Here is a 16,641-nt window from a genome sequence, read left to right as displayed (position 1 = left end):
AGAAGGGACAAAAAGAAGGAAATGACTCACCAGGTAACAATGTAATCATCAGGGCTGGCGTTAGGAAGAAAAACAAAGCAAGACCAGAGGCTGAGGAACGCTTGGAAATGGGAGGGAGGATTCTCTGGCGAGCTGGCCCCAAGAAGATACCCTCATGAAGGGAGAGGCAGGCATCATGGGATCTGACCCTCTTCTGCCCCCAGGAGGCCGTGAGTTTGGAGGCATCTCAGGCAGATTCCTGGAAGAGACCAGACATGGCCACAGCAGAGTCCTGAATTGAAGCTTTGCGGCAGCTTGGTTACCTCCCCAGCGCAACCCCTACCCCAGTGCTCCTGGGAGGTGCCATTTGGTGCCCACTCCCTTCTAGACAGTGTTTTCATTTTTGACTGTATGGATTGTTGGAAGAGTCTTCCTTATTTACTGGAAAAATCTGCCTCCCTAAACCTTCCTTCTACAACTGAATGAAAAGAGAATCCTCACTCTGGAGTGTCTTTCTAGGAGGCATTCAGGAGGAGGTGATGATGGGGCAAATCCTGGTCCGGCTCAGGCTTGGAGGTGGCCAGCCAAGTACAGAGCTGACTGCATCCCAAATGGCTTAGGATGAGAGGGGTCTCCTCCCCCAGGATGGCCTTCCTCCACCACCAGCAGATGAAAGATGAATCCGTGGGGGTGCTGGTGCTTGTAGTTGGGGTGCCAGTAGAATCAATGGTGGTGGGGGTTCCTAGCGCCCCCAGCAGCACCTGAGCAACCTGCATGGGTGGGCGTCGCCTTCAGTCTCTTCCGAAGAGCCTGCCCAGGTGACCAGATTTCTTCATATTCTCACAACACATTTCTTGTTTCTGGGGAAGTCCAAGTGTCATTTCTCCAACTGGACAGAGCGGGTGTGACTCCGGACAGATACTTCAATAATGGAGAGGAGTATGTGCCCTTCCACAGCGACATGGGGGAATTCGGGGTGGTGACCTAGCTGGGGCAGCCGATCACTTAAGTATTGGAACTGATGCAGGGAAATGGATGTGGGGGTGTGAGGAGGGCCATGTCTCAGGTCTCGGTTGAGCCCCTGGAACGTGCCCCACCAAATGTGGGTCCTTGGCTTCTTGCAGGAAAGAACTCAAGAGCGTGCCACAGTTGAGTAAAGGTAGATTTATTTAGAGAGATACACACTGCATAGAGTGTAAGGCAAAAGAGAAAGGCAAGGAAAGAGATGTGGGAATTGGGTGCTCAGGTTAAAGTAAAAGTAGGTACACACTCCAAAGACAGAATGCGAGCCATCTCCGAAGGCGAGGGAGTGAAAAAGGGCTGCCGGGGTGGTGTTGCCAGTTTTTATGGGCTCGGTAGATTCACACATCTACAGGTCGGACCGTTCCAACTACCCTGGGAAAGGGGCTGGGATTCCCAGGAATTGGGCCACTGCCCTTTTTTTGGCCTTTTGCAGTTAGCCCTGGAATTGTCATGGCGCCTGCAGGCATGTTATTTATCACGCTGTTACAATGAGCATATAATGAAGCTCAAGGTCTACTAGAAGTCAAACCTCCCACCAACTTAATCCTCAAGGCCAACTGGGAGTTGAATCTTCCACCATTTTTGTGTTAATTGCTGTCGTTCCTTGAATGGCTGCGCCCTGCCCCCTTCCCTCCTGTCTCAGAACAGCCAGAAGGACATCCTGGAGTTGAGGCGAGTGCAGGTGGACACGGTGTGCTGACACATCTAAGGATTGGTGAGAGTTTCATGGTACAGCGGCAAGTTGACCCTACAGTGACTGTGTATCCTGCAAAAACCCTGCCCCTGCAGCACCACAACCTCCTGATCTGCTCTGCAAATGGTTTCTATCCAGGCCACATTGAAGTCAAGTGATTCCGGGATGGCCAGGAAGAGGAGGCTGGGGTGGTCTCCACAGGCCTGGTCCCTAACGGAGACTGGACCTTCCAGACCATGGTGATGCTTGAAACCGTTCCTCAGAGTGGGGAGGTCTACACCTGCCAAGTGGAGCACCCCAGCTGCTGAGCCCTGTCCCAGTGGAATGGAGTGAGAAGCTTTCTGACCTCGTAAATTCCTCACCCACCGAGGAGGGACATGCCCACCCCTGAGGGGGCACAGTCTGAATCTGCTCAGAGCAAGATGCTGAGTGGGACTGGGGGCTTGGTTCTGGGTCTGCCCTTCCTTGGGGTGGGGCTATGGACCTACTTCAGGAATCAGAAAGGACACTCTGGACTTCAGCCAACAGAACACCTAAACTGAAATGAAGATGATGACGCTGATAAGAGAGAGAACCTTCTGGCTTAGCTCTTTTGCAGCATGAAAGTATTTCCTGTTTGGCTTTTAATCCACCAAGACAGTACTTTCTCAAGATCTGGCTGGCTTCTGGTTTATGACCCTGCCGAAAACGTCCCCCCTGATGGCTTCTTCAGCCCCTGTCCTTGACCTGGAAATCCCCAATACTGGTTGCAGTATTTTATCTTCATTCTGAGACAGGAGGGAAGGGGGCAGGGCGCAGCCATTCAAGGAATGACAGCAATTAACACTAAAATGGTGGAAGATTCAACTCCCAGTTGGCCTTGAGGATTAAGTTGGTGGGAGGTTTGACTTCTAGTAGACCTTGAGCTTCATCATATGCTCACTGTAACAGCATGATAAATAACATGCCTGCAGGCACTGGGACAGTCCCAAGGCTAACGCAGAAGGCCAAAGAATGTGTGGTGGCCCAATTCCTGGGAATCCCAGCCCCTTCCCCAGGGTAGTTGTAATGGTCCCACCTGTAGGCGTGTGAAGCTACCGAGCCCATAAAAACTGGCAACACCACCCTGGCCACCCTTTTCCTGCTCCCTCCCCTTCAGAGATGGCTCGCATTCTGTCTTTGGAGTGTGTACCTACTTTTACTTTACCCTGAGCACCCAACTCCCACACCTCTTTCCTTGCCTTTCTCTTGCCTTGCACTCTATGCAGTGTGTAGCTCTGAATAAATCTACCTTTACTCAACTGTGGCTCACTCTTGAGTTCTTTCCTGCATGAAGCCAAGAAATCACACCTGGTGGGGCTTGTCCCAGGGGACTCATGGAGACCGGGGACACAGCCCTCCTTGCGCCCCACAGCCATTTTTCCTGCATCTTTCCTGGTCACTTTTTGTTTTTAGTTTTTCTGGGGGAAGGCAATTAGGTTTAGTTACTTATTTTTAAAAGAGGTACTGGGGATTGAACCCAGGACCTTGGCTGTGCTAAGCATGCGCTCTAACTACTTGAGCTACACCTTTCCCCTCCTCCAGTCATTTTTATATTCAACCCTTATGACCTCCCTTGCACCTGAATACATCTCTTACCCACATTTCTCTGTCAAGTATTTTTTCAAATTAAAAAAAATTTCCTCGGTATAACACAGGGAAATATATACAAGATCTTATGGTAGCTCGCAGCAAAAAAACCCGTGACAATAAATATATATATATGTTCACGTATAACTGAAAAATTGTGCTCTACACTGGAATTTGACACAACATTTTAAAAGGACTATAACTCAATTTAAAAAAAGTTAAAAAAATAAAATAAAAGAATGACATCTCAAAAGAAATTCCTTGGCATACTTTTTGTGAAAAGAAAATTAACATCTTTTAAGTATTTAAATGCAGGTATCAATTGATATTTATAAGATTGTTTTGTGGGCCTGTTTGTTTCTAACTCTTCAGTTGCCCCCCTTTTTATTTTCTCAATAGAAATTGAGATTCTGACAGGAGTGTAATCCTCACAGGCATGGGTAGATGCTTTAATAAATTAATAAATCTTACTTTGGTTGTGTGCCATGAAAAAAAAAAAATTCCTCACTTTGATATTCGACAGTTCTTCAGATATTAGAAGAACTGTCTCATTCTCCTTGAAACTGCTGTCGCTTGACAAACACGCCCAGTTCTTTCAGTGTGAAGAGCCACAGGACTTCCAGACGCCATACTGACTGGCCACGCTCCTTCAGATGCATGACAGTTAGACAGCATCCTTTTCAAAATGTGACACCGGGAAGGGAACACAGCATTCTAAACGTGGCCTGCCTGGCTCAGTATCGGGAGCTTTCTGAGTCTGCTCTGTCCTGTAATTTGATTTTTAACCAGGACCCTCAGTTATCATGAGTGGCTGCTAAGCACACGTAGTTCATTTTACCCAGTTCTCAGCTTGCACAACTAGCTTTTAAAAGAAGACACTGCTGTTTTCTTGGCATACGAGTAACGTATTCCAATTGCAGAAAATACAGAAAAATGTTCAAAACAAACCGAAACCTTCCACCATCCCAATGTTGAGAGAGAATCCCTCTCAATTTTTTTGGTCTCTTTTCTCTCTGACGGTTCTCTCTGCACATCTTTATGGTTTGGATATTATAGCCTATATGTAATTTTTGTTTGGGTTTGGTTTGGGGGGGGCTTGGGGGGAGGGGAGAGTGTAATTCGTTTGCCTATTTAGTTAGTTTCTTTAATGGAGGTACTGGGGATTGAACCCAGGAGGTCCCCACAGGGTCCTACTCCATTTCAAGGAGTCCAGAGAGATCAGTAAGTAAATACAGTGCCATGATCCCTGATCGGACTCTGGATGAAGGAAAAAGACATTATTGGGGCACTTGGGGAAATTTGAATATGGGCCAGAGATGAGATAATAGCATTGAATGAATGTGAAACTTCCCGAGTGTGACAGCTGCATCGTGAGCTTGGGAGAATGCCCTTGTTCTTAGGAGACTGTCAAGGAGACGTGTTTAAGCTCGAGGCTCATGAGGTCAGCAACTCAGGCTCATGTGATTAAACCTAACCAGCTAAGTGTGTATGGCTAGAAATAGAGAATTGTGGCAAAACACTATTATGGGAATCTGAAAAGGTATTTTTAAAGACATGGGGCAGGCTATAGCTCAGTGGTAGAGCGCATGCTTAGCATGCACAAGGTCCTGGGTTCAATCCCCAGTACCTCCTCTATAAATAAATAAGCCTAATTACCTCCCTCACCCCTCAACAATAAATAGAATTTTCAAAATAAATGAAGGCATTAAAAAATGACAGGAAAGAATGCACCAAATCGTGAATAAGGATGCATTATTTGTAGATTTGGTAAAAACTGTTTAAAATTCTGTAAAAGCTTCTTGAAAACTGCCTACTTAATTTTATCAGTATGTCTTGATTTTCCCTGTAGGTCATAGGAAACCAAAACAAATCAAGCAAGGTGGAATGAAAATATTGTGTTCTGAGTGTGTTAAGAGTTCTGACCCATAGGGTGAGGGGGGAACCACAGCCAGGAGCTACTGTGAGACTCCTGGAGTGAGCCGATAGGGGAGGTCGGTCCCCGGAGGAAGAGAACCAAGCATGGCTTTCTTGACAGAAGAGAAGCCATTTTGGGAGCTAAGCCTGGTCACAGTGCTTGCCCTTGAACAGGTCTCAGTAGTTAATGATCTTAAGGAGAGTCAGGTGATGCAGGAACAAAGGAAAAGCAGTGAAGAAACAACGGTTCAGCAATAAAACAGAGTGAGAGCTCCTCCTCAAGGGACGTGCGTAACAGTCTGATACAGGTCTTCGAGTTCTGCAGGAACTGGGGTCCCCACCCAGATGGAGGCTGGAATCACGATGCTGACCTTTTCTGACCCTTGTGACTTCAATCAACTAAAGCTTGGACTCAGTCAACCTTTGCCCTCATTCTGTGCTGAATTCTCTGCTTCAGCCCCTTCTTGAATAAGCACGTACCCTTAGTTTAAAACTTCCCCAATTTTGCTGCTCGGTGAGACACTGCTTTTGGAAACATCCCTGGTGTTCTTACTTCCTGCAAGTGATAAATCCTTCCTTCTCCTGCTCTTTGGCTTGGTTGTGTCCTTTGGCTTGATACCCACCAAGAGGTGAACCCAGTTTTGGGTAACAGCGGGGTGGCAGGGAGCAGCCCAGGGGGGCCGTGGGAGGGTGATGTCTCCTGGAACATTGAGGTGCGGTAACTGCACAGGTGTGGCGGGGATAGAGGCCTGCAGGGGCCAGAGTCTACTTGGCCATTGGCGAGGTGGAGGCAAGGAGGCAGGGAGGCATGGAGGTCGGGAATGGATCTCCTGGGTATAGTTCTGTCTTAATTGCTGCAACGGTCCCCACCCCAGGCCTCAGGCTCCACTCCAGGCTTAGCAAATTGCAATCGTTTTATAAATAATTTATATTATTTTTTTCTTTGACACAAAAAGAATATATATTCATTGTAAAAAATGAAAATAAGCCAATAGGATAAAATTAAATTTACTGCAATCTTGCCTACCAGGAAGAACTATTTTGGGGGTATGTCCTTTCAGTATTATGTGAATAACTCTCACCCCAACAGCAACAGACATTACTGTATGTGTTTATATACACGAAACTGAGTCACACTGTCCCAGCTCCTGCCTCCTCCCAGTCACCCAGGGTCACCTGGGGTCACCAAGTCACCTACCCTCACATCCACCAACCACCCCAGCTTTCTTAGGGGCTCTGCAGGGGACCCTCCACACTCTCCTAGAATCCTGTAACCAGCAGGACCCTCACCAATGCTCAGACATCCAGATGCCTCCAAAGCCCCTGATCCTTGGGGTCAGGCAAGGAGCCAGCATCTGAAAGGTGAGGACAACAGTCAACTGTGTCCTGGACCCTGCTGTCCCGTCACAGGATTGCCTGCGGCTGGTCACTGGGACTCCCAAGCCCACAGGGCAACACTTCAGCGTGGTGCTTCTAGAAACTGGGCTCAGCAGGTGCTGGTTGGGCTGCGGGTAAGAGAAGGGTCAGTGTCCACACTCACTCAGTCACCAAAACACCTGTAGCACAGGGATGTAGGCCCACCAAGGTAGAGCCACCAGAGGAAACCTGTTACCTGTGTCCACGTGACACTTGTATCTTCCTAAGTGTCTGCTCCCAGGTCGCTTTGTTGTCAGAGAATAGATTCTTATCACGGAAGGAAGTCAGAGACTAGACACAGAGGTCAAGAAAGTAAAGTGAGGATTTATTAAAGGATGGATAAGACACTCAAGGGGAGAGCAGGCAGGCTCAGGTGAGCGGCTTCCCTGAGTTTCTTTGGCAAGTGGGTTTGGCAAGTGGGTTGCCTAGAGTGTAAAAGCGAATGAGTGGAATATTCACTGGGGAGGGAGGGGTTTGGGGTTGTAGCCCCTGATTTCCATCCCAGCTTCACTTTCCCGAGGGGAAGAGGGATTTTTGTCCTTATTTGGTCTGGATCAGAACTGTCATGGCGTCGGTGCACGATGGGTATTTCTAATCTGCAAGGTTAATTTTATTGAAATGAGGGCATAATGAGCAAAAGGTTACATTTGGACACCAGAGATTCCCACCTTTTCTCACCTGTCTTTGTTGGCCTCCAGGACACTTGTCACCTCGAAATGTGTGATTTCTTCTCAGTCTGGAGATTCCTGCTTTTCTCTTCCTGCCCAAGGACCCTGTTGTTCCCAAGATGTATGGTTTCCTGCCATTTGGACCGCGCCCCCCTTTCTCTGCTCATATCGAGCTACCTGCCTGCTTTAACCCTTTAATGCCCTCCACACACAGACACCAGCATCCTGGTACTCACCCCTGCCGCCCGGTCTCAGTTTACCTTCCTGACCACTGGCCTCAGGTGCCTGGGCACTGTCCACAGTGCCACCCCTTCTCTGTCAGTTTGCCCTGCTCCTCGAGGCATTGACCACTGTCCCCTCCTCTTGCTCACTCTAGGGAGGACTCACAATGACCTTGCTCCTGATTGCACCGAGAAAATGGGAGTAAGGGACAGAACTTTCACAGGCCTCCAGGACCCACGTCCCCACGAAGCTGCACCCACGAGCCCAGGCACTCAGTCCGCCCCACGGCCACCCGGTGCCCGGTACCGTTACCCGAAAACTGAGTTTGTCTCTTGGTGGGTGTCGCACCAAAAGACACAGCCAAGCCAAAGAGCAGGAGAAGGAAGGATTTCTTACTTTTAGGAAGTAAGCAGAACACTGGGGACCTTTCTCAAAGCAGTGTCTCCCTGAACAGCAAAATCGGGGAGGTTTTAAGATAAAGATACATGCATCTTTACGAAGGGGCTTGGTTGATCAGGAAGGCTCAGGCTTTAGTTAATTGAAGTCACAAGGGTCAGAACAGATCAACATAGTCCCTTCGGTTGCAGTGGATCTGGTGGGTGAGCGCCTGAGTGGGGTTTAAATTCTGCAAAACAGCTCAAGCAAGTGCTTCAGGCTAGTCTACGAAAGAAACAGGTCTGGGGGGCTTTACAACAGACCTGTTATCTTTACTATTGTTGCGTCTCTTGCATGAAAACAGTTTGTTCTTTTGTTCCCTTAAGATCATTAATTACTGAGACCTGAGTTCAAGGGCAAGCACTGTGGCCAGATTTTGATCACAAAATGGTTTAGGTCAAAAATGGCTTCTCTTCCTTCAAGAAGCCTGGTTCTCTTTCTCCAGGGACCCCTACCTTGTCTGCTTACAGGACCCCCTTCTTGTCCTTAGACATTGCTCTACGCAGTGGGCTGAATGGTGGTCCGCAAAGACATGGCCACGTCCTAGTCCCGAGACCCTGTGTTTATTGTGGGGCCAACTGGCGTCCTTCAAGTCCAACGACCCCCATTCCTGGGCTCTCGGATGGCTGCCTGAGATCCCGCAAAGAATCAAGTATATTCTTTACGAAGCCTGTTTGCCCTAACAAGCCCTAGGTAACGCCCGATCTCACAGTGGCTCAGGCTGGTTTGTTTCAGCCCAAGTCTCCACCTTATCAGAGTCATAAATCCCACCAACCCTAAACCTCTTACCTCACCTACAACCAATCAGAGGCTTGTGCACAAGCCAATCATACACCTTGTGACCTTTCCTATTAAAAGACCTCGGCAACAGACCCTCAGGGCTCACACAGGCACCCCTGGTCTGCATGGCTTGCTGTTGTCTATGGCAGCGTAGCTATTAAACTCCTTTTCTATTTTCATTCTTTGTATTTGGTAAATTCTTTTACCGCCTGTGCTCCGGCCCACTGGACCCCACAACAATGATCACCTCACATGGCTACAGGTGTGACCAGGTTGTGAGAGGCAGAGTTTCTTCTGGATTATCCAGGTGCCCGGAAAGCATCTGAGAGAGGTAGGGGGAGTTTATAGAGACAGAGACACAGACAGCGATGTGACCTCAGAGCCGAGGCTGGAGTGATGTGGATCCTGCCTTAAAGCCTCCGGAGGGAGCATGGCCCTGCCGACACCTTGCTTTCAGACTTTGGCCTCCAGATTGTGAGACAATGAGTTTCTGATGTTTGAAGCGCCCCCGGTTTGTGGTAATTTGCTCCGGCAGCCACAGGAAACTCGCGTGCTCTTCCCTGTGCTCCCGCTGGTTCTCAAGGACTCAAAGGTCGTCTTCCTTGCCTCTGGCCCATCAGTGCCTCCCACCTAAAGCAGGTGAGCGGACCATCTTTCCGGGACCGCCTGTCTCCCTGGAGCCATCTCCCCTTTCTCTAGACTAGCTGGTCCTCTCTCTTCCCCTGACTTAACCCCATGCTTGCCAAGGGCAGTCGTGACAGACTGTTGTCACAGTGGCACCTTCCCCACCTGGAGACCTCCAGCCCCAGGCTCAGTCCTGGCCGCTGTCTTCTTCTCCACACTCACCCTGCCAGAGGGAGGAACAAATCTGACTCCATATTGGATCTGTTTCTTCTGCTTTAATCCTTGTGTTCTATTGCTTTGCTAAAAGTTAATTACTCAAGGGATGCTGCCTATGAGCTTAAATTGTACACAGTCGCCTGTCTCTGGGAACCCTGCCTCCCAAATAATGAACATTAAGCTAAAATACTTTTGTTTAACTCACAGGAAACGTCCTGCGCAGGCCCTCCTGTGAATGACTGCAGGAAGGAAGAAATTAACACATTCCCCTCTGGAGGCTGACCGGAACCAGGAAATGTTTGCCTTTACTCCCTTCCCTTTTAAAAGTGTAAAAGAAGCCTGAATTCTAACTGGGGCAAGATGGTTCTTTGGGACACTGGTCCCCTATCTTCTTGGTCTGCTGGCTTTCCAAATAAAGCCAGTCCTTGCCCCGACAACTCATCCCGTGATTTACTGGCCCATTGTGTGGCGAGCAGTATGAACTTGGACTCGGTAACAACTCATGCGACTCTGTAGCTTTGTCTACGTGAAAAGGACTAATGCTTAGTCAACAGCCATCTGCACCTCCTCTGAGCCCGGTTTACCTGGCATGTCTACCCATTTCGTCACCAATTTCAACATGTCCAGATGGAACTCTGGACTCTCCCTCAAGGCCTGCTGCACCGGCCCCTCCCACAGACCTCCCCTGAGGCCATCGGCAAACCCGGCTGGGCAGCTCCAGAACACGTTCTGCTCTTACGCCCACCACAATCCAAATCCAAACTCTTCTCATCACTTGATCGCAACCACGTTGACCCCAGTCCTGCCTGCTCTCTCTCTTTCTCTTTTTGTTCTTAATAGCATCTTATTTGAGATACAATTCACATTCCATCCAGTTCACCCATATGAAGTTTGTAATTCAATGGTCTTATGTTTATTCAGAGATGTGCCACCATCACCACAATCAATCTGAAAACATTTTCATCACCCCCGAGAGAGCTCATACCCATTAGCAGTCACTCCCCATCACCTCTCCCAGCCCCTGGCAACCTTTTATTTACTTTCTGTTCCTATGGGTTTGCCTATTCTGGACATTTCTCATCTATGGAATCATACAATATGTAGTGTTTTGTATCTAGCTGCCTTCACTTAATGTTTTTAAGATTCATCCACATTGTAGCATGTGTCAGTACTTCATTCCCTTCTTATGGCTGCATAATATTCCATTATACGTATATACCACTTTTTGTTTTAATCCGCTCATCAGTTGATGGCCATTTGGGATGTTTCCACTTTTTGACTATTATGAAGAATGCTGCTATGAACATTCATATGAATAGAATCCATAGAATCCAAGTTTCTGTGTGGACACATGTTTTCATTTCTCTGTGTTTACACCTAAAAGTGGAATTTGCTGGGCCATTTGATAATTCCATGTTTAACCTCTGATGAATTGATGGACGGTTTTTCACAGCAGCTGTGCTATTTCCAATTCCCACCAACAGTGTGTAAGTGTTCCAGTTTTTACACATCCTGTGTCTTTTTGATTATAGTCATGCTAGTGTATGTGAAGTGCTATCTAATTGTGATTTTGACTTGCATTTCCCTGATGACTAATGATATTGAGCATCTCTTCGTGTGCCTATTAGCCATTTGTATATTTTAATTGGGTTAGTGCTCTTAAACATTATTGAAGGTGACTTCTTCTTCCAGGAAGATGAAGTAAATGAAATTGTCCCTATTCCTCCTGATGAGTACAACTAAAATTCTGGACATTATGCATAAATAAAATATAAGAAGACTCTGAAAAGTGGAAAGAAGAAGGCAGACTGTTAACCGAACCCAAGGAACAACCCAGCAGTAAATTCCCCAAGTTTTCTTTTTCCTCTTATTTCCCAGACTGAGTGCTAGAGGAGCCAGCAACCCAGAAATGCCAGCAGACCAAGAGAGCCCCAAGAAAAGCTGGCGCTCTCTGGCCAGAGGATCAAAAAAGTGGCAGACTAGAACGATAGAAAACCTTTAGGCAAAAACAGCCCAGCCAACACCACAGAAGACACTGTAGTTCCACTCCTACCCACCCAAGCAAAGGCTGAGTGGGGAGCCTAGAACCCCCACCCTCAACTGGCCTCACTGTGGCAGCTCTCCCCCACTCCTGCCCTAGAGGGGTGGTGTCAGAGGAGGAATTTTATCACCCGCAGTGGTAATGAAAATATCTGTAGAGGCCATGTGGGTACAATGGCTAGTTTCTCATATCCTTCCCAGCCAGTGAGGTAAAAGAGGATGCCATGTGGGGAACACCTACCTTGCAGTATCCAGGAGATGCTCTCCCATCTCCTGCTGAAGTGATATAAGAGGAAGAAATTTAAAACAAAAGTTTAAATAAGATCCAAAGTCTCATACTATAATCTCAAAACATCCAGTTTTCAATCAAAAATCACTTGTCATACCAAGACGCTGGAAGATGGCAAACTACATTTAACAAGATAGCCAACAGATGCTGATGCCAAGATGACAGAGATGTTAGACTTATCCGGCAAAGACTTTAAAGCATCCATTGTAAATATGCTTCAACAAGCAATTATGAACACTCTTGAGACAAATTTGAAAACTAGAAAGACCCAATAAATAAATAAGGATATGAAGAGGACCCAAAATGGAAAATGACTGAAATTTAGAAACTCAATGGATAGGCTCAGTGCTGCATGGAGAGGACAGAGGATCAGGGAGCTGAAATGAAGAATAATAGAAATCACTGAATTTGAATGACAGAGAGGAAACTGACTGGGGAGAAAAAAACCAACAGAGCCTCAGGGACCATAACAAAAGATCTAACATTCATGTTCATCAGAGTCCTGGAAGAAGAGGAGAAAGAGGGCAGCTGAAAAAAAAGTAGCCAAAGAAATAATGACTGAAAGCATCCCAACTATGACAAAAGGCTTAAACTTACAGATTCAAGAAAGTGAGCAAATCCCAATGTGAATAAACCCAAAAAAATCAATGCCAAGACACATCATAAGTAAGCTTCTAAAATCAAAGACAAATAAAAATTGTTCAAAACAGCAAGACAATTAATAATGAGAGCAGATTTCTCACCAGAAACCATGGAGGCCAGGAGGTGGCACAACGTTTTCCAAGTACTGAAAGAAAAGAACTGTCAACTCAGAATCATATATCCAGCAGAAATGTCCTTTAGGAATTAAGAGGCAGTCAATAAATTCTCAGATGTAGGAAAACTAAGAGAATTTGCCACCATTAGACCTACTCTAAGAGAACAGCTAAAAGAAGTTCTCCAAACAGAAAGGAAATAATAAAGACATCTTAAAACACCAGGAAGAAAAAAATAACACAGAAAGCCAAAAATGACGTTAAATGAAATAGAATTTCTTCCTCCTCTTGAGTCTTGTAAATTATGGTTGGTGGTTGAAGCAAAACTTTGAACACTGTCTGATGTAGTTCTAAATGTATGTAGAGGGAATATTTAAGACAATGACATTTAAAATGGAGAGGGTAAAGGGATGTAATGGGAGGTACATTTTCTATACTTCATTTGAACTGATAAAATAACACCAGTAGATTGATGATTTATGTGTATATGATGTTATACTAGGAGCAACCACTAAAAAAGCTTACCATAGGTAAATAGCAATGGTCAAAAACACTATGGGGATTTAAAAATTTAATTAAATTAAATAAATTTTAAAAATAAAAATTTAAAAATGTGTAACCCACAGGAAAGCAGAGGATAGAATAGAATAGAAAGGATAGAAATGAAAAACAGAACAAACAGAAAGCAAAAATAGAATGGCATACTTAAGCTCTAACTCAGTAACAATTACATTAAATATAAATGGTCCTAATATACCAATTAAAAGATAGAGATTGGAAGAGTGGATAAAATATACATGACCAGGGAGGCAGGGTATAGAAAAAAAACCCTAATTACCTCTCCCCTCAAAAAAGAAAAAAAAAAAGAACATGACTCAACCATATGCTATCTACAAGAAATGCACTTAAAAAAATAACTTGTAGGCAGATTGAAAGTAAAAGAATGGAAGATATATACAAACATATGCATATAATATACATATATATGCAAATATTAGTCAAAGAAGAGCACAAGTGGCTATATTATTATCAGATAAAGTAGACTTTAGAGCAAAGAAAATGACCAGAGTTTGAGAGGCACATTATGTAATGAAAAAAGGGCCAATCCACCAAGAAGAAATAGTAATCCTAGATGTGTATGCACCAAACAACAGAGCTGCAAAATATGTGAACATGAGAAGTCTTAAAAACTGATAAGACTGAAAGAATAGACAAATCCACAATTATAGTTGGAGGCTTAATCATCTCTCTTAATAGTTGATTAAAAAAATTGATGGAAAATCAGCAAGGATATAGGACTCAACAAAATCATCAACCAACAGGATCAAATGAGCATTTATAGAACATTTCACCCAACAACAGAATGCACATTATTTTCAAGGACCCGTGGAACACATACCAAGATAAACCATATTGTAAGCCATAAAACAAATCTCAACAAATTTAGCACAGCTGAAATCATAGAGGGAATTTCTCTAACCACAGTGGAATCAAACTGATCAATAAGAGAAAGATAACACGAAACAACACATTTCTAAACAATCCATGGTTTAAAGAGAGAGTCTCAAGAGGAATTTAAAAAATACACAAAAAATACAGAGCTAAAGCAGTACTGAGAAGGGAATTTATAGAACTAAATGCATACATTAGAGAAGAAAAAAGCCTCAAGTCAACAATTTACACTCAAGACGCTAGAAAAAAAAAGAGTGAAATAAACCCAAAGTAAGTAGAAGGAATTAAAATAAAAAAGAAGACTAGAAATCAATGAAAATGCAAATAGAAACCATAGAGGAAATCAAACAAAAGTCTGGTTCCTTGAAAAGATCAATAACATTGCCAAACCTCTAGCAAACTGACAAAGAAAAAGAGAGCAGAAATGAATTACCAGTATCAGGACTGGAACAGGGGAGATCACTGTAGACCCTGCAGACGTCAGAAGCACAAGAAGAAAATACAATGAACAACTCTACCCACATAAATCTGACAACTTAGAAGAAATAAACAAATTCCTCGAAAAGCACAATCTACCATAACTCACTCAATATGAAATAGTTATTTTAATAGCCCTATAATTATCAAGGAAATTGATTTCATAACTTAAAAACTCCAGAAAAATAGGTCCTCAGGCCAAGATGATTTAACTGGATATGTCTACTAAATATTTGAAGAAAAATTGACAATCGTTCTGGACAATTACTTCCAGAAAACAGAAGCAGAAACACATCCCAATTCATTTTATACATACGGTATTACCCTGATACCAAAGGAGACAAAATATAGTTCAAAAAAAGAATATTACAGATCAATATCCCTTATAAACATAGTTGTAAAATATTAACAAAATATTATCAGAATTCAGCAATATATAAAAAGAAATATATGCCATGACAAAGTGGGGTTTATTCCAGGAATCCAAGGCTGATTCATTGTTAAAAAATCAATCAGTGTAACAGACTAATGAAAAAAAATCACATGATTGTGTCAATTGATGAAGCATTTGACAAAATTCAGCACTAAGAGTAAAAACTCTTAGAGAAATAGTAATATAGTGGGGATTTCCTTAACTTGAGAGAGTATCTACAAAAAACCCCTGCAGCTAACATTACACTTAATGATAAAAGACCAAATGCTTTCTCTGTAGGACTGGGAACAGAGCAAGGGTGTCTTCTCTCATTGCTCTTTTTCAGCATACTGCTGTAAGTTCTAGTCAGTGCAACAGGCAAGAGGTGGGAATAACAGGCATATAGGTTGGAAAGGAACAAATAAAACTGTCCCTATTAGGAGATGCTAAACCTCGTTCTTTTTTTTTTTTTTTTGATCGAAGTATAGTCGATTTACAATGTTGTGTTAGTTTCCCATATAAAGCATAGTGATTCAATTATATATTATATATAATACATGCATTATATACACATTATATATAATGCATGTATTATATAATACATGCATTATCAGCCCCTCCCTTATATAATACATGTATTATATCAGTCCCTCCCTGACCCATATATTATAATAATGCATATATTATATAGTACATGCATTATTATAATACATGTATTAACACATGTATTATAATGCATAATATATATTATATATAAAATGCATATATTATATAATACATGTATTATATATATATATTCCTTCTCATGTACTTTTTTTCCCTCCCCAGTGAACATTTATTGAGTGCTTTTTTTTCAGGATTTAAAACGAATTATAGGTTATTACAAAATATTGAATGTAGTTCCCTGAGCTATACATTAGGATCTTGTTGTTTATCTATTTTATATATAGTAGTTAGTATCTGCAAATCCTGAACCCCCAATTTATTCCTCCTGACCCCCTTTTCCCCTGGTAACCGTAAGTGTGTTTTCTATGTCTGTGAGTCTGTTTCTGTTTTGTAAATAAGTTCATTTGTGTCTTTTTATTAGATTCCACATGTAAGTGATATCGTATGGTATTTGTCTTTCTGACTTACTTCACTTTGTATGATAATCTTTGGTCCATCCATGTTGCTGCCAGTGGCATTCTTTTATTCTTTTTTATGGCTGAGTAGTATTCCATTGTTTATAGTTTCCTTTACTGTGCAAAAGCTTCTAAGTTTAATTAGGTCCCATGTGTTTACTTTTGCTTTTATTTCTATTGCCTGGGTAGACTGCCCTAGGAGGACATCGCTATGATTTATCTCAGAGAATGTTTTGCCTGTGTTCTCTTCTAGATTTATGGTGTCTTGTCTTATGTTTAAGTCTTTAAGCCATTTTGAGTTTATTTCTGTGTATGGTGTGAGGGAGTGTTCAACTTCGTTGATTTACAGGCAGCTGTCCAGCTTTCCCAGCACCACTTGCCAAAGAAGAGACTGTCTTTTCTCTATTGTATATTCTTGCCTCCTTGCAAAGATTGATTGTAGGTGTGTGGAACCTTTTCTTATGGCTAACCTTTAGGACTGTGGTGGGTGGAGGAGGCAGCAGGGAAGTCACAACC

The 16,641-nt window shown here is 43.7% G+C and overlaps 1 pseudogene; it reads left to right on the top strand.

The window, feature by feature from the left end:
• Positions 1-624: 624 nt before the first annotated feature.
• Positions 625-2,238, top strand: LOC105095716 (HLA class II histocompatibility antigen, DR beta 4 chain-like; annotated as a pseudogene).
• Positions 2,239-16,641: the final 14,403 nt, after the last annotated feature.

The sequence above is a fragment of the Camelus dromedarius genome, chromosome 7, assembly GCF_036321535.1.
Source record: "Camelus dromedarius isolate mCamDro1 chromosome 7, mCamDro1.pat, whole genome shotgun sequence".
NCBI lineage: Eukaryota > Metazoa > Chordata > Mammalia > Artiodactyla > Camelidae > Camelus > Camelus dromedarius.
Note: the sequence above shows the minus strand (reverse complement) of the source record. Positions and strands in the feature narration are given on the sequence as shown.